The sequence below is a fragment of the Rousettus aegyptiacus genome, unplaced genomic scaffold (assembly GCF_014176215.1).
Source record: "Rousettus aegyptiacus isolate mRouAeg1 unplaced genomic scaffold, mRouAeg1.p scaffold_m13_p_4, whole genome shotgun sequence".
NCBI classification, from domain to species: Eukaryota; Metazoa; Chordata; class Mammalia; order Chiroptera; family Pteropodidae; genus Rousettus; species Rousettus aegyptiacus.
The window spans coordinates 34461811-34481498 of NW_023416307.1; the positions used below are offsets into that span (position 1 = coordinate 34461811).

A 19688-nucleotide genomic window follows, 5' to 3' on the forward strand; every position below is an offset into this window, starting at 1 on the left:
AGCAGACTAGACTAAAATAATACTCTCATAAGGCATCAACTCATATAATTTTATCCAGCCAAGAAAGAGCATTTTAAAACTACCAAAGTAGTGCAACATAATACAAAACAAAACTAAATTAAAAAACCTTGACACCAAGCTCTGGTTTTAAAATTTGTATGCTAAATCACTGTTATTGATATAAATAAATGCAATATTCTTCTAGAAAGATGAAAGACTAAGGTAAAGCAGTACCTAGCCAGAAACATAAAGATGTTTATACCCTTAGAAAAATAATTCCAATCAAAATGTATTTTAAATAAACACATTAATGCAGAAAAATTATACAAATTTATTTTTAATTGTTTTCTAAAATAGCAATAATAAATTAGAACAAAAATGTTTAATGCTTTAGCAGTGGAGTATTATGTAAAATGGAGTGATCAAAAGTAAAGCAGAAAATAGTGCATTTGCATTTTTTTAAAAAGTGTGTGTATATATGAACTTTTTTACAATTAAGTCTAACAAAATTAATTAATTTAGAAACATAATTTGCATCGGAAGACTGCATTTGGTTGTAATTGAATCAGCAGTTTGGTTACTGGAAACATCTTTGAGTAACTTTGGACTTGGTTTATCATAATAACGAATAATAAAGTTTATATAATATAAGAAGTATTACGCTAGTGACAGATTACTGGTGTTGAGGGGAAGAAATCCTTCTTTACTTCTGAAAAAAATTAGGTGTAATAAAGTGCTAAATTTTCTCAATTGTAGGTAAATTTTATAATAGTGTACAGAGATTACATTCAAAAGAAAAAAGTTATTTCTATTATGAAAACTAGTTCCTAAATATCTTTTCTTCATTCAAGTAGTTCTTATTACATTATTTAAAATAATTTAAGGTTTTAGTTGTGTGGGAGAGAATGTATTAAATGAGATGACTGAAAATAATTTGTGAAAACTGTGGTTGTGACTTGATAATACATGAATGCATGTGGATGATAACATGTGAAAACAAATAAGAGTATGAGGCTGAGTCACTTAAATCATTGCATGAAATATTATCATCTTAGAAATATTTAAAAATTAAAAATATATAACTGAGATAAATCACTGTTAAGTTAGACTTTACAGTGCTAAGTAATTTTTTCATGATACATTAAGTAATGGAAACCTTCACAAATTTAGTTACAGTTGGAACCTAGCTAAATAATGAATGCCAGTTAAGTAAGAAGTTTTAGTTAGAAAACTAGCCAGCATGTAGAGGACAAAATAAAGTCTAGCCAGCCATTATAACTATTCAAATTATAATAGTTTCTAAATTGTTCAATAGACAATACTAATTTCTTTTTATGAGACAAAGCACTATAAACTAAGATGCATCTACTCCAGTTAATTACTCAGAAGAAGAGGATAAATAATTATTAAAGCAGTTCTGAAAGTGAATATAATTAGAACCGTTAATCACTGGCCATAAATTATTTAATAACACTCCTGGAAGAAAAATTAGTATTATAGTCACTTTTGTATTTAAAAATCATCATCATAATGCTATCAAGTGGAATTTATGATGCCTTCAAATACTTTTTTTTTAACTGTTTGGTTCAATTAATATTGTGAGGTTGTATTAACTTCTGTAAGATTATGAGTTTAGGAAAGCCAATTCAGTAATTATCTCAGTTCTAGAATTTCTATGAGACATAAACCCATTAGTTATCCACACCCTTACAGAAGTTCCAATTTATTGGCACTAATTAAAAAATTCTAAATAGAATATTGAAATAAGGGAAAGGGAATCTACATAAAATGTGATTATAATATCAGTTCTTTAGAGCTGACAAGAAAAAACTGTAGTGTGTAATGCTAGTTTTATCTGTTATGAAAAATCCTGATGTTTAGTAATAAGAGCCTATTAACACTGTGACTGTACATAACATCTGACTATTCAAAGCTAGCATAGAGAAGGAAACACTTTTATTCTGTCCTCTCAAATTTGCTCAGTGCCCTGCAAATTAGCCTGACAAAAGATAGATTAATAGAAGGAAAGCAAACAGAAATTTATTAACACACACTTCTTGTATACACATGGGAGAACTCAGTGATGAGTAACTCAAAAGGATGATTAGCATTTATGTAGCATCTTAACAAAAGAACAATAAATTTGTAGACAAGTGACAAAGGAAAAGGATTGTTGCTAGGGATGGCAAATTGTGAATGGGGGAACTAATGGACTATAAGGGCTAGTTAGGAACGTTTTTTTCGTTTTGTTTTGTTTTTTGTTTTGTTTTGTTTTTACACAGATTTCTCTGTTGCCATCTCTGAGCTGATGAAGGATATAAGGCTGTCTCTGGTGATAAACTTCTATTTTTTCAAGTAGAGAGGGGAAGGAGAACACCTTTAAACATGTATGTCCTACTTTTAGGCAAATGGGAGGGCAGAAAGCTTTTCTTGCATCAGTTTCTTCTCAATTACATTGAGCTTGGAGAAATGTTTATGTCTAAGGGACAATATTTGTGGTGGCATATCTGTTACCCTTCACCATACATGGAAAATGCTCTTTGACTTTTGGGCTCCTGAGACTTTTTATTAAGATCTGCTTGTCGGATGAAACTGAGTACTTAGACGGACTCAGAATCTTTCTTGCTTGATTTTAGAAATAGTGGGGAGTTATGGTGAAAAGAACTAAAATTGATGGGAAGGAAAAAAGATAAGTGAGGAAAAGTAACTGGCGTTCTGCGTTGATTGGGTTTGGGAGAATTTGGGGAAACTAGGAGAGGTGGAGAGTTGAAGTATATGAGACAAGAAAACAGAAATAAAGAGTAAGAATTTTTTAGATTATGAATAAAATATTTTTTTGTATTTTGGAAAAACTTTAAATAATCTTTTTTTTTTCTTTTCTTTTTTTTTTTACTGAACATCAACTTCAAGTAATTAAGACAGGAGCAAAAATCCTTTACTGGGTAACACATTTTCTAACTTGGAGAATATCTGAATTATTCAGCTAAATTTTTTAAAAAGTTTCCCTTTTCTCAGGTTATTGAAGTATATTTGTTGTTGGACTTAATGTAAATTCTCATACAAATAATATGTGATGAATTGTATTTCTAAAGTGTGTTGAATATCCTTCACTAGTGTTCTTAAATGCAGAAACTTTATGAGATTGAACGGCAAGCACTATTTTTCTCCCTCTGAGCAAAGCAGCACATAAAATAAATACATATAAAATTCTTAATGTTGCTTAGATTGTTTACTTTCTCATTATCCATGGAAAATGGCATGCCAGCCATTGTCTTGAATTTAGAAGTGATTTGTACATAATAGCCCAATTGGTTTTGGTTGATAAAAAACAAAACAAAACCTAAACCAAAACAAAAAAGAATGGCATCAATGACTGTGATGTTCATGGTGGAGTGGGCAGATAACTGTAAAAAAAGAGGAATGCAGTTCACAGTAGTCTGTTTTTCCACTTGGTTTGATATTCCTTTGACAAAGGAGATTCTACACTAGTTCAGCTTTAGGCACTAAAATTAAATCGTTATAGCATTGTAGCTTGTGTTAAGACTTAAAGACACTTGAGTTTTTGCACTATTGCTAAACCTGAATACCTTTAGTGATCAAATTTTTAAGTTTATTATTAAAGATTTGGAGTCACAGATGCACAGAGAGATTAAAGAATTTACTCTTGTCTAAAAAAGCTATTTAGTGTCGAAACTGGGATCCAAACCCAAGCATTCTAGTTTCAAAGTGAATTCTTCTGACCATTATATATGTTGCCTCTGGGAACAAATTCACTGGGGAGAGCCATCCATGCTCAAGCAGCCTTCTCAATTCCATGTGAAGAAGGTTCTTGAATTATTGTCTTGAAGGGCATAGATAATTTGAATTAGAGTCATCCTGGAAACAAGTCAGTATGGCAAGTATTCCAATAATTTAGTTATATGTTGTCTGTTTTGCATTACTCAACCAAAAACATTCATGAAAGCTACAGGTTAAATTATAAAGGGATTGTCTAGGAGTCATGCTTTGAAAAGCTCCTAAAGAAAATTATCCATCCATTTTCTTCTTCTGGTATAGCATACTCTTTAGCAAGTGTGCTACACTTAGGTAACATTTATTTTGATTCGAGTGTATTTTCATACAGGCCTAATAAAGATTAAGAAAAATTGTAATGTCAGTATATCCCCCTTTGTTCTTCTGTGCCTTCTCTGGGTGTTTGTTTGTTTGTTTGTTTGTTTTTTTATCACTGCTCTATTTTTTTTATATGATGATCTGAATATTTTTTTCCAGGATGCTCTGGAAGTTTTTGAGAAATTGCTATCAATTTGGCGATATATAGAAATATGAAAAGACTGTTATGGAGAAATGAGGTAGGGAAAACTAAAATGCCTAAATGTTTGGAGATTAGGGAGGAATACAGTATATGTCATATAGGTGGAAATATTTCCAATTAAGAAAATAAAGATTAAACAGTAAAAAAAAAGCAAAAATAATTAAGCAATAAAAATAAAACAAAAACAAACAAACAAAGATAAAGCAAAAGGCACTTATAGTGAAAACTAGACCCAGTTGGACACAACCACCATGAGCCAGACAAGGTCCATTTAAAAAAAAAAAAAAAAAGCATACTTTCTGAATTTACTAACGAAAGGTCAAATATGGAGTAGACGCTCTTGGCCTTGTTTCTTCATGTACAAAATATAGATGTTTACCTAATATAGTGAATATTTATCAGCCACAGCTACTCATCCACACCATGCATGGATTCATTTAAAGATACAAATACCAGCATTTAGATTATTCCTGAGATATAGCTTTATTATTATGAAAATAAGATATGCCCCTTTTCGGAAGTACTGCATGTAAAGGAAAGTAAAAGAAGCCTCTTCCCCTACCCGCTTAGGTTCAGTGCCTAGAGTCAATGAATCCTACTGAGAAAAGAGATTAACAGGAGAAAAGATTTATTAGTATGCACAGAAGGGCATCACAGAAACGAGAAAAACCCAAAGATGGGGGTAGATCTGGGGTTTATATACCATTTTAATAAAGAGCAATTAATTATGGAAAAGTAACTAGACATATGAAGACAGGGATATTTGAGCTTATAGGAATAATAAATTTGGGAAGGCAAATATATGGGGAAAATCATGAAAGATAAAGGTTATTTAGTAAGGTTTGTAATGCAGACTCAAGTTTATGATTGAATCATTCTCCTCTTTCTAATATAGGAGAGGAAGACACCTTTGCAAATGAACATTTGTTATCTTTATGAAGAGAAATTTATGCCCTGCTTTTAGACAGATGGGGGGTGGGGAGCATAACAGAGAGCTAATATCTTCAGCTCAAAATAATTCCTATGCCAAAATCTCATATTTGGGGTAGCATATTCTTATCCTCTTCATGTAATTCTTGTCTCTTCTGCTTGTTTAGCCCAATTATTATGCACCCCTGTTTCATTCTCTATTTCTGCTGAGGGGAGAACTGGTTGGATGATATCTTTGGGGTACCTGAGCTTAATTCCCTGTATACGTGAACGGTCATGGAATACAATAAAGCATTTGCAATAATTTCAAACTCATTTCAAGATTGTTGAGTGGTTTCAGAGTTGAAATACTCATTAAAACAAGATAAGGTGATAGATATACAGTTTTGCTCAACATTTATTGTAATTTAAAGATTCTTTTGGAACATATTATAGATGGATTTTAAATTTAAAAGTTCCTTTCTATTAATAAATATTAACTTTTTAAAAGCCTTTTCGAAAATATACAGTTGTCTTTTGGTATTTTTAGGGAATTGGTTCTAGGATGCCCTGAAGATACTAAAATTTTTGGGTGCTCATATCCCTTATCTAAAATGGTGTAATATTTGCATATAACCTATGCACATCCTCCTATATACTTTACATCATCTCTTGATTACTAATTCCTAATATAATGTAAGTGCTATGTAAATAGTTGTTACATTGTCTAGGGAATAATGACAAGAAAAAGATGTACATGCTCAATAAAGACACAACCATCAAAGGCCTAACTACTTGGTACATGTCAAAAATAATATAGATTTTTCTGGAATATTTTGATCCTTGTTTGATTAAATCCTAAGATGCAAAAGCCACAGATGCAGAGAGCTAACCGTAATTATTTCTAAAGATAACTCAGCATTCATTCAAGTTTTAATGCCCATACTGAAAAAGCACTGTAAAATTGAACACCTTTTTCTCTAGTTGAACATTAAATGATTGGACAATATGATCTCTTAAAACTCCTTTGAGTTTTAATATTCCACAAGAATCAGAGATTGGCTCTGACTGGCAATAAAATCAGTAAAATACCTGGAGGTAATTGATATATATAAGACCTTGATTGTGGTGATAGTATCACAGACATATACATATGTCTGAACTCATCAAGATATATACATTAAATGTGTAGAAGTTTTTGTATATCAATAATTTCCCTATAGAGTTTTTTTTAAATCAGACTTTTGTTAAGATACCAAATATTACCTTTTATTCCTAATATATTTGCTTACCTGTCTGCATCACAAATATAAAGGTGATTCATTTTTTCCTTCATGCAAAATTTATGAGTAGAAATTTTCTGATCATACTTAAAAGTTGTAAGAATTTAATAAGAAATTATCTATAGTATATTTAGGAACAAATTTGGAATAGATTTTACCTTCTTCATTCTAGCATTGTTATTGTTTTAACCTTCTTGATATTTTTTAAAAATATCAAGAATATATTCTCAAGTCATTTTATGCATACTATTATTTCTTGAATTCATATATAGTTCAGATACAGATATCATTGCACATAAGACTAATCGCCTATGGTGAATAGGTAGTCATAGGTACTACATACCAAGTTATAGGTATTTACCTTTAAAGTAGTTTTCAATTGTAGTTCATAAAGCAGCCACATCAACATTACCTGGGCATTTATTAAAAATCTAAATTTTCAATTCTACTGAATCAGTATTCTAGGGGTTGAGCCTGGAAATCTGTATTTTAGTATGCTGTCCAAGTAATTATGATGCACAATAAGTTTGAGACCCACTAACGTAGTTTATGAGGGACAGAGAATGGACCAAACCCATTTCCTGGTATTTGTTGTCCAACAGAATTTATTTGAAGCTAATGAAATTTGATTATAGCAGGAGCATTGATTTTTTTTTCTAGATCATATATCTGTCTTTTATATTTTTAATTATATTGTGAGAATATAACTTCAATTGTCTCCTGGATTAACTTTTGGATTCTTATATGATTTTATTTTAAATAATAGTATGTGTTAGTCATACACAGAAATACAAACAAATCAAAATACAAATGCAAGCAAACATTCAAAGTAACTTTGGGATTGTCACACCATAAAGTTAATATTATTTGTTCATTCATTTTCAAATATATACAAGTTAGAATTTTCACTACTATGAAAAAACTAAAGTAGAGTAAGGAGATAGAGAGCATTGTGTTTGGGAGGTGTTTTTTATTACATTGTTGAGGAGGCTTTTGATAAAAAAAACATAGCACCAGAGGAAAAAACTGAGGGAAATGAGTGAGTGACCCACAGATAATTGAAAGAAAGCATTTTTAGGCCTGTAAGAGCAAATGCGAACACTCTGGGGCAGGAGTTGTCTGCTAGGACCCAGGAATAGCAAAAAGTCAAGGAAGGCTGAAGGGAAGTTAAAAAGTGGTAGGAAATAAGGTCAAAAGAGAGGAGGATACACCTCATTATAGGCCATGATGAGGACATTGGATTTTACTACATGTCAGTTAACCGCTGTAGGACTCTGTAAAATGGAGGGTTTGTGTAGGTGATTTTTAAGTTTCCTCTAACCCTAAAATAAAGATCTGAATCTAAATTGAGTATGCCAGCAAATTAGGGATGGTTGAAAAGGCAGCAAATTATGTTGACTTTATGGAGTTATGAGGAGAAAGGAAAAAATTTTAAATATTTTGTAATAAAATTAGACAAGTCGTTTTAAAGATATAATAGTGATATACAAAAGAAGAGATGGGAAAGTTTATTGCAAACCAAAACTTAAAACTTGTTTTTTGTCCCAGGAATGTATGTCATGAAATGAATAGTGTTAAAACAGGACCAATATACTGACATTAAGTACAGTGCCTTTCCACTTTATTTAATACCCTTGCCTGTAATTAATTTACTTATTTTAAGAAGTGAAATAACCTAACATAAGATTGTCTCTTTTAGGGGAAATATAATTAAAAACAAAATCCTCTGCCGGCTTACAAATATTCTCCGCAAAAAAATAGAAAACTATTGTATTTTCGAATAAGTATTAAACCAGGACGTGATGGACATCACAAGCGATCTGCTAAGGAGATTGCAAAGACAGAAATAAATTTTAGTCTTTTATATAGCTGAACAAATACAACATATTATATACATTTGCTCAAGATAAATAATAACTAATCCTCAAGCAGGAAAATTTGACAGCACCATCTGTCATGCATAGTTCATCCTAAATTCACCTGGTAATTCGGGTGGCTGCCTGTGTCTGCTAATTGACTTTATCCAAAGGAAAAGTACATTTCTTATATCTTTATGGCAGAAGGTAGGTTTGAAGCTTAGAGCCAGGTGCCAGTTGAAGTTGAGCTCTCTTTTCACAAAAATTGGGAGATGGGGCATGTCATCATCCCTGATAACTGTGTTTCAAAGAGATGGTCCATATGCCCCTGAGAAAAATAGTTCAGGGTTATAAAATCTGCAAGAGACTTCTTTAGCTTTTTTTAAAGATTCACATATATTTCAGAGACAGAGAAAGAATTCACAATTACAGGTTTGATAAGATAAATAATCTAATAAAATGGAAGGGAGTCTATTTTCTTTTTGAACTAGGGAGAATTTATTTTCTTATTTCATTTGTATTTGTGCTTTTACTCTTAATTGAAGAGAAATGTAAAAAGGCCAGGCACTGCTACTTAAACATCTAGGTGTCTACACAATAATGCTATCTTAATTTACTCATGGGGTTAGGAGAATGCTTATAATTTTAAATAGACACCAAGGTGATTCTTTCACAACCTACAACTCAGAGATTATTATATAGCATCCAGCTGATGCATGGTGGTGAAGAAAAGTAAACAGATTTAAGAGATACTCAGATGGTGGTATTTATTGGACTTGGGAATTGATTTGTTGTAAAGGGTGAGAAAAAGTCATTGATCAAATGATGATGTAGAGGTTTCTGGCTTGGACTGCTAAGAGCACTATGGAACAATTCAGTGATATAGAAATAGTAGAAGAATAGGGCCAGATTCAATACAGGGAAGAATGAAGTAAGGGAATAAGATGATATTAAATATTCTGATGAGAGTTTTTATAGAACATACTAATAAATGCACAGGTGTGAGAATGGTCTCCTGTGACTTCTATCTGCCCAGGATGGTCTATATTTTAAGCAGGCTGTAGTTTTATCCTTATGTCTTTATCACTTCACTCCTGGTGCCTCCCTCTCTCTGCTACAGCAAGTAGCATCCCTTTCTGAAGTTACACTATTGAAGTACAATTGTAAATGTAACAGTTTATTCATCATGACAATACACTATATTCCTATTAAAGAAAAAAAATGTTTACCTAGAACAAACATCTGCCATGATATTTTTTTTTCTTATAATACAGCTGAGATAAATGTGAAAATGAATCTCATTGGTATTCAGGGATGGTGACCCCCATGGTTGAATGTGCAGTGAAACTCTGAATAATGAGCAAATTAATAAGTCTTGGTAACCGCACTCTTCTGACAATCTGCTTTGTGGCAACTTTTTCAGTTCAATCCTTCTCTTGAGAGTGATGGCAATGATTATAACAGCTTGGATAAAAAATTCTGTTGTTAAATACCATTAACTCAGGTGAAGAAATTGCAAACCCATTGTCAGAAACAATATCTGACAGTCTGTAGGATAACAGAACAAGCCTACAGTTGCACAGCAGTGAAGATGACCAGCTCCTCAGGGCTTTTTTTGTTTATTTACTATAGGAAAACTGTAAGCAACATACTCATTAGAAAAATATGTTACCTTAAAACCAAATCTAATCTACAGATGTGTTCTAATTGACTGTCAATAGGTCACTATTATCACTGCTATTGTTGTAAAACTGAATTTGAATGTTTTAGTGGGGTGTTGAACTTGAGTTGCCAGAGGCCCATCACTGCCCATAGTCCTATAAAGCAGATGTCCTCAACCCCCAGGCAGTGGAACGACTGTGGTCCATGGCCTGTTAGGAACTGGCTGCACAGCAGGAGGTAAGTGGCAGGAGAGGGAGTGAAGCTTCATGTGTATTTGCAGCTGCTCCACAGCTCTAGCAGCATGGCGTCAGCTCCGCCGCAGATCATCAGGCATTAGATTCTCATAGGAGCATGAGTCCATGGTGCCAGAAAGATTGGGGACCGCTGCTACCAAGGCCCTGATCTACACATTTTTGTTATTGGTTATCCCCATAGGCCTTAATGTCTATGGCCTCTGATTTCCATTTCTGTTTGTAGCTATGAGTGGAGGATGACAAGTTAAAAGAGCAGATAAAATCTTGTAAAATTACATCATATTGCATAGCATGACATATTTTGTTGAGTAATAATATTTCAGTTTTTAAAAATAATTTTATTGCACATTGAAGACAGAATTATAATCATTCATATAATGATTAGATATGTAGAGATATGCAAAATTCTATATTTGTTAGAACAGAAACAGATTTAAGTCATCCTTTAGCCCAACCTCTTCTTTTGCTGTCGAGGAAAGAAGACTTCCTCAGGTATTATTCCTGAGACACGTTAAATTGACCAAAAAAATATTGGAGTTGGTGACCTCAGATTTTGTTTTATGGAACATAAGAGAGCATAGAATCTGATGTAGCAAACCAAAATATTTCTTCTGATATTCAACAGCCAGACAAAAAATATTATGGATCAGTGACTTATGTTTTGTTATATTGCACATCTGAAAGATTAGACCCATTTAGACAGAACTGTTCATTAATTCCTTCTTCTCATGTTCTTTACCTATGTTTGTAACTGTGTGTAGATTTATCCACACACACTTACAAACATAGACTATAAATGAGTATGCATATGCATCCAAATGTCTGTAAGAGTGCACACAGATATGTAGTGTTACAATACTTATAGCAGTTGGTATTACAGTAATTAATGTTTGAATGTGCAGTTGCAATTACAAAGTAGCTAACTCTTGCTTGGTAAAATTATATTTCTACCTTAATCTTTCCCACATACAGAGCTCAATATATAAAGTTTCTGATGTAATAAACATATTTATTATTTCTACTGACAAACAGAATTTTTAAAAAATTCAACTTCATATTTTTATATACATTTCTTGCTTTAAAAATAAAAATTCGATCAGTAGCTGAATCTTTTCAATGGCACCCGTGCAGCTGACAGAGTGTCAGGGAAAGTGCCACAGTTGTAAGAGATATAAGTCTGTCCTTGGTTTTATTTTGAGAAGAAAGAAAATGTGCTGACTAAGTGACCTGAGCAACCTCACGATGACATGATGCCTTATTCAGGCTTGTGATGAGGTTTAGTAGGTAATTATTTTTGAAAGACTGCCAGACTTGTTTTGAACTCTATCAGACATTTAAGGCCAAAAATCTTCACTTCTGGTCTAAGTCTAAGGCTTAATGACAGAGGGAAAAAAAAATATATGACTGCTAGCTTATTTCTTGAATATATGCTGCTCGGCAGTTACTTTGCCACATTCAGGACTCAGAGAAAATATAAACTTGTTAAATCAACTTTGAAAATACTTTGAAAGCCTATTTTAAAATTAACAACACAGATGAAACAATTATATTACTTTCACAGTTTTATAGAATTGTTTCTCACATAACATATCACTAACGTATCTGTGCTTCCAATACTTAAGCACTGTGAATACATTTATGAAAATAGAAAATGAAAAAAAAAGTTCTAAACATTAATGAATTTCTTTTCTTGTACTCTTTCTGCAACAATGCTATACTTACTAAATGATTCACTATTCTTTCTCCATATACTGTTGTAATCGCTGATCTAAGGCAGATACATACATCATCTACATATTTAAAAATTATCTTCAGACAAGAACATTTTAAAACATGTTGCTAAACTTTCAGAGTAACACAAGTACAATTTTGCAACACTGTCAACTGACAAGGAAAAAATTCTGAAATGTCCTAAATTAATTGTGGCTGGTGAGAGTGAGGAAGGAAGAGACAAGAGAGATTAATCAGTTAACAACAGCAGGGCAAAACCAACAAAAGACTGCTTACATTCCTGAATGTATGTCAAAAATTTGAATTAACTTTCAGGTGGCTATTTTAGTGATTATCTAAAGAGAATAGCCAGGCACCACAGACCACCAGGTGCTTTCACTTCTTTCTTATACAAGAGCTTTCCAGAATGTTACCCACCACCAGTCCAAAGGAGCAAACATTTCTTCCTTAGTGACGATGCACCTATCCTAGAACTACCCCTACTTCACCTTCTCCCATCTCCCCTTTATCTATAGCCAATGAAAATTCTTTCAAAACAACTTACATCTTTCTTCCCCAAACTGTTTTTATAAAAGAACCTATCAACTCCAAAACAGTGCAAACGTTTGTTTTTTTCCACCTAATCCTGCTGCTGGTGGTTCAGACTGCATGACCCAGGACCTGGTCCTTTTCTGGCTAGCATTTAGCTCGACAAACCCTTTCTTTCTGAAGAACTCTGGCAGGGAAAACTTTTGTTTAACACATCAAAGGCTTTCCTCGATACTCATAACTTGAAATAGTTTTGTTTCTGTCTTTGAATAGCTCATCATTTTATTTGACTTACATTTTATACCCTAAAAAACATTAGATTTTTTGTCTGTTTGTTTTCCAAGCTAAATTACCAATACTGCTTTAGCTTTTTCCAGTAGATTTATTTTCTAACTTTATCTACTTTTATACCTCTCTTTCTCGGGTAGGAAAACATTCAAGTAATTCATTTTTTTTTCCATTTATACCCAAATATTGCTTAGTGCACTTCATTGTATTAGATTTATATTATTGTATAATATTTTATAAGTTCTTGAATTTGTGAAGGGATTTCAAGAGGGGTGGAGAGAGGACAATATGACTAAAGGCAGTAAAGAAGACTTCTTTATTCTTCTTTATGAATTTCTGTATTTTTTAAATGTTTTTACAAATGCCCTGGGAGGATCAGAGAAACCTAATTGATTCTATTGCTCTTAATATAAAGATACAATCCTTTTTATTCCCTAAGATATTTTTTATGTTTTATCTGTGACCTTTTTGATTCCTCAAATATGTCATGTTCTCAGAGGACTCACTTTATAAGTTATATAAATGTCTAGCCACTATGCGCTATACCCGAAACTAATATAATACTGAATGTCAACTATAATTGAAAAATAAACATAAAAAAATTGATGTCATGTTCTTTCTTTACTCGGGGCATTCACATATGTTGTTTTTTTTGGATTGAAAGGTTTGAGGAGAATAAGATGTGGTTCCAATCCTATAGTACTAATGACTGTGAAAATAGGTACAGCCATTTTGGGTGAAAATTTGGCAGGATGTATAAAAATGAAAAATTCTCATTCTCTGACTCAAAATCTATTTCTCCATAGAAATCTTAAAAAACACCTCAGATATATGCAAGTGAATGTAAGTACAAAAATATTAATGAAGGTTTTGATTGCAATATCAAAATTTAGACTTGACCGAATAAATTGTGGAATATTAGGATTATGGAATACTATACGGTATCCAAAAAGAATAACATAGATCTCAGCAAATGCACATAAAAAGATCATTAATAATTTTTGTCGAGTGTAGAGAACTACCATGGAGTGATGTATGTATTGCAATATCACTAAAGAAAAGAAAAGAAAAGAATAATGTTATTCAGTTATTAAAAATTTTGTATTTATAAAAAAGAATATAAAGTTTAAGATATACAATATTAGTAAGACTGCTTTTCGATGGTGGGTAGTATGGGGGTACTAAAATGTAGGGTGTGGTCAAAATGACCTTAAGTTTTATTCATAGAGTTTGTTTTCATGATAAGAATGCATTAATGTATTTATTTGGATAATTAAAATTAATAAAATTCTTCACCACTCCCCAAAGAAATATAGATTATTATTCTATGGATCTTTACATCTTTAGTATGTATGTATTAACATTTACATGTTTTGTCAATTTTGGAATTTGAAAGCAACGAAGACATTTTAAAAATCTCTATGCTATTATTTTTAAATATACTATAATTGAAAACATTCCATACAGAAATTAGAGATTTTAATCCCACTATTAAAGAGAATCTTTCGTATTTGCTTTAAATTCCCATTCATATTTTTAACTATATAACTCTAATTTGTCTTCTAGCTAAATTCATATGAGCCTCACCTATATTATCATCTTATATCTTATTTACATCTCTGTTATCCAAAGACAGGATCAATAAATAATTTTTTCTCTGCACACTATTATTTCCCCACAAAGTTTTTCTCATCTCAGTATCACCTAAATGGCTAAATATAAAATTCACATAGAGGCAGATTCATGAAAGTTTGTTGTAACTATATTTTAAAAGTCTGCATATTTTCGACTAACTAAAACAGATTTAGACTACTGAATCTATATATTATGGTAGGGTATTAATGTGATATTAGTTAATATTTTCAGAATTTCTTATTGCTTATGGAGAGCTATTCTATTTTAATATTAACACTGGGTCAGTTTGGTTGTATAACTATAATATGGAGTTTTATAAATCTAGCACGTTATTGAAATTTTCATTGAAACTTGAAATAATTTGGAAATTTTGAATAGTTCAAATAAAGTGAATGCATGAAGTAGTTACAGTCTTCTTTTGTACTAAAAAATGAATTTGACTTTAATATAACACATTTAAAAAATAGCCATCTTGCTTTCATATGATTTATATTTTCTTTGAAGCAACCTTGCAAGTGTGGTGCTTTTTTTAGTTCATTTTATATCAAAGGCACTATGAGAAAGAGGTCATAGTCTGTCCTATTATCTGTGTGATTTGTGTATCTCAGTACACTCTACAAGTTGGATATGAAGCAGAAATGTTTTTGTTTTTTTTCCCCCTGGGAATCTCAAAAGAATGAAAAGAGGTGACAACAAGACAATATGTACTATCAGAAGGAGCAACAAGAGATTGCATTTGTTTCAATTCTATTGGACAGTATATGGATAGTATTTGTCACTGAAATAATGTGGCTCATTTATATTGTACATACTCTGTGGAGCTCAAAGCACTTTAAGGCACTCTCATTAATCCTAAAGCCTTGCTACTGGCTAGGTATTTGGCAGCATTTGTCCTCACTTTGTGGCCTGGAAGACTGCAGTTTAAAGGATGTTACTTGTGCAGCTATTTGAAAAGTGTTTGGAAAACTTCCCATGGAGTTAACTGAAGAGGACTTTTTACTTTATTTGTAAATCTGTATAGTAATAATTGTTCACTGAAGCCAAATGCTAAATGTAATTATTTAAAATATTCTGACTCCTCTTTACCTCCAAGACAGTTTTCCTATCAAATCTGTGTTAATAGGACTTTCATTTCTCTACACATCCAGGATTGAAATCTTAATTGCTTACCGTATTACCTCATTGCCACTACTCTGTTCAATGGGTTGCCAAGTCCTGACAATTCTCCTTTGCCAGGCTTCTCAACATGAATCTTTACCTTCCTGCTTCCAGAGGTATCCTAGTTCATGCTTGTATTACTTCTTGCTGAGAAACTGCAATAGCTTTTAACGGTACTGACATCAAAACCTTAATCTAGGAGTCTAAAAGAAGCAAACTCAACCCACTTCTGTTGCTTACCAACCATCTGATTTTAAGCATCTCAGAGTATCTGAATTTTAGAGTTATTTCTGTTAAATGGCAATAACAATAACTGATTTCAAACCTCTCATCTTTTATAAAGTGTGACAATAAAGTGATATAACATATGCCAAACAGCAAGCTCTATGTCTGACATAAAAGGAACCTATTTTTGTTGCTTTCATAGTGTTCCCTTTTCCAGTTCTGTTACATTCTGCATATCACTCTCAGATCGCTTTTTCTCACATCTACTTTAATGATATCAATTCTTTGTTCAAAATCCTATGAATGTTTCCAGTACTTCATGTTCTCCACACTTCTTAATCTATTATCCAAGGGCCAATACAATAAGGACTCTCTGTAATTCTGCCTTAATCTGCAACACATGTGGTAATCTCCAGTTAACTTTGGCTACTTGACTGCCCCTTTTCCCATCTTTATTTTCCTACCACAGCTCATTTAATCACATAGATTCTTTTTGCCTGGAATCATCTCCCTTATACATTTTTTAAGATAGTTTGAAACATATAAATTGTATAAAAAAATATGTCAAATCTAGGATTACACACCACCACATGTAGATAGAATAATAATTGTGTTCTAGGACTCTACCCACTACTTTTTAAAGCATCTCTTACGTCCCTGTGAGGAGTCAGAAAATTTGCCTCTTGGAGCAAAATTCTGACATGCTGACCACTAACTAGGACACTGCTGGCCACTCATCCATTAGCAGTTTATTTTTGTTTCCATCGAATTTAACACTATCCTTTACAGATATCCTTTATAGTATCTCCCTTATTTCTGGTTTACCTATTCTCTCAGACCAGCTAGTCTGTTCACCTTGCTGGTTCATTTTATACATGCCTAGCCAAAGATCTTGTGTTTTCTGGCTACTCTGAAATCCTTTCATTCACTGCATAGTTTCTAGCATGAAAATGGACATTTTGTATCTTCTATTCCCTCCCAATTCTTCTGCTGGGCTCTCAGTTCCCATCTCAACCCAAATGCCACAATAATGCAATTAAGTAGAGTTGCCAGACAGGGATCTGTTCTTGCTCTGGAATAACTTCTTGAACTTTTTTATTTTTTCAGTTATTTAAGATCCTAGTCATTGCCTACTTCTTCTAGGAAACATGCATACTATTGACTAAAAGTGACCCAAACAGTTCTTGATATGTAGTGCAGAATATAATATTACATCATAGAGTTGTTAGGAAAATTAAATGAAACTAGAAAGAAAAATCAGGACAAGGTGAATAATCGTGAATTTTGTTTAAGCTTCATTTTCATGGAAAAGCTTTTAAAAGATGACTATACATGGTGGTGTTTGAAGTTCTACACACAAAAACTAACAAAGACAGCATTCCTAGCATTAAAGAACACCCTAGCTTATTAACTGTACCATTACCATACTGAGCACAGCCATAGAGCCATGTTTCTCACTGTGCCATTACAGCCTTTGTTATGACTTTAGAGAAGACTTATTATTTAGAGAAATATGAAATAAACTTTCAATATACTAAAAATATTACTTAGTGAGAAAATAGGCTAGGCAAATAGGCAAAGCATTATTTTAGGTTTTATTATTATTTTTTTTAATGTGATACTGGGTCTCATTTTATAAAATGCTTTGAGGTAATGTAAATCCACAGCAAACTGCTAAATTACATTGAACAAATATTATAGGGCTTTTCTGTAAAAACAAAAATTCTCGTATGCACAAATTCAGAAGAAAAATAATTATAGAATATTTATAACTAGAGTTCTACGCACAAACAATTCTTGATAACCATTCTGTGGCTTATTAAATGAAAACATTTTTTTCTATGGTGCCTGTTTAAAAATCTCCGTTATTTTTTTTCCAATTGTATCTTCTCCTAAAATATACCATCACTATAGCAAGATACTAGAGTGATGTTTTTCAAGTCTCTATTCTATATGCGATTAATAATAAAAAATAATTTTAATGATATTGTTAGAAAAATGATAAGCCAAGAGGGAAATTTATTGAAATCTTTCACATTACGCATTCCAAATATGAGGGACTTTTCTGTAATTATGTAGGATATTTACCTCAAATTTAGATGTAATCATGTAAATATAAACAGCCTCTTTCAACATCAAGATGAGAAAGATTTCTATTAAATTTCTGTCAGGTTAAATACTGTGTGTTATTTGGAAACATTCTAGAGAAGAAATGATGAGTTAAAGTGATCACTCAGGGGCAAATTTAGAATCAAAATATTAATATGGAAATCCTCAGACATTGTATATATGATGAGTTTAAGATCACAAAAAAAGGGTGAAAACTTTCCCAAAGTCATTTCCTAGTTAGGGACAGAATAAGGACCAGATATTCGTATCCGGACTCCAGGCCAGTGTCCCTTATAGGCTCAATGTTTCCATGTCAGAAACAGAAAATACGTAAGGAACCATGAAGAGTTGGGAAGCATTTCATATGTAATAGCTCATTTAATCGAACAACTAGATTAGGAGAGCAAGGGTTAATTATTTTCAACTTTTATTATTAAAAAACAACCAAAAAATAAGTAAATCCAAAAACAAAGCACTGGTTTTCCACAAGTTCTTCTAATCAGCCTCATAAAATAATGTATTCTCATCACAATCTGGTATGAAGAATTTTATTGTAAATTAACGGTTACATACTTTCACAGCAACTAAAAAACAAGCAAAACACATCCATATAGTTTATTTGCTATCTTTTAAAATAATGTAAACTACTCTTTCTCTAAGACTAGAAACTTTGCAAATCATTACAATGTTCATGCCATTCAAGTTTGAGATGAAAAGCTTCTTGGGGGAACGTGTCCAAGAGGATTGCTTTGTTTATGTTATATGTAATGTACAGATGGCCAATTATCCCAGTTATGAATCTAGACTACTCTCCTCAAAGTAAAGAACAAACTAGATATTTTATCTGTCTCTTAGTTTGTTTTTCTTATGATATAGTTTATGGTTTATTTTCGATTGGTCATGGTCATGAAATGCTTTAAGGGATGAAATAGTCTTGGTATAGACAAATGAATACAAAAGAATATAGGTATTTAAAATTATATGAATAAGGAATCAGTTCTCATATAACCGATTGTTATTCTGAAATGGAATCAATAAAGCATTTGTCAGTATCTGAATATCACTACTGCTATTGTACATCTAAATTTCACTTAAAATGACAAATTTGTAAATATAAATTTAGGGACCTAAAAACCCTATGCCAAAAGAAGTCCTGTCTTTTGAGTATTAAGGATCATCCTACAAGAATGTCTTTAGAGAACATGTCGTTAATCATAACCATTATCTTTCTGAAACATAGGAATGGATTTTATCTTTTAAGTAATGTAGTAAAAGCCATAAAAGCATTTAAAATATTTATAAAAATATATTCTCATAATTCTATAAATGGCACTGACAATTATAGGACACAAGATTTCAATGAACAATGTAACTATACTATTCTTATATCCTGTAATGACCAAAATGAAGCATAACTCATATTAATCAAAATGTTCAAATACAATAATAAAAACTGGTCTCTAATTGAGTATTTGCCAAGGTTAGAACAAATTCCAGGGCTGCAGAGTCACATATATACTGAGATCGAGCATATTTGTTTTGGGGGAGAAAATTATGCTATTTTATATATTAAGATCCTTTGCTCAAAATATGATTTCACTGTATCAATATAAATCTTGAGTATATATATCTAATTGTAAAACAAAAATATGTTCAGTCATGAGAAAAGTTGTTTAGACATGATCAATACCTTTAAATAAGCTAATTGGAAAGAGAGGACCCAAATTAAATTAGCAAA

At 32.0% G+C, this 19688-nt stretch overlaps 1 protein-coding gene across 2 annotated transcripts in view; it reads left to right on the forward strand.

Moving 5' to 3' along the window:
• Positions 1 to 19688, forward strand: part of NAALADL2 (N-acetylated alpha-linked acidic dipeptidase like 2) — a 798563-nt gene that overhangs the window by 468369 nt on the left and 310506 nt on the right. The gene's annotated exons all lie outside the window — the stretch shown is intronic.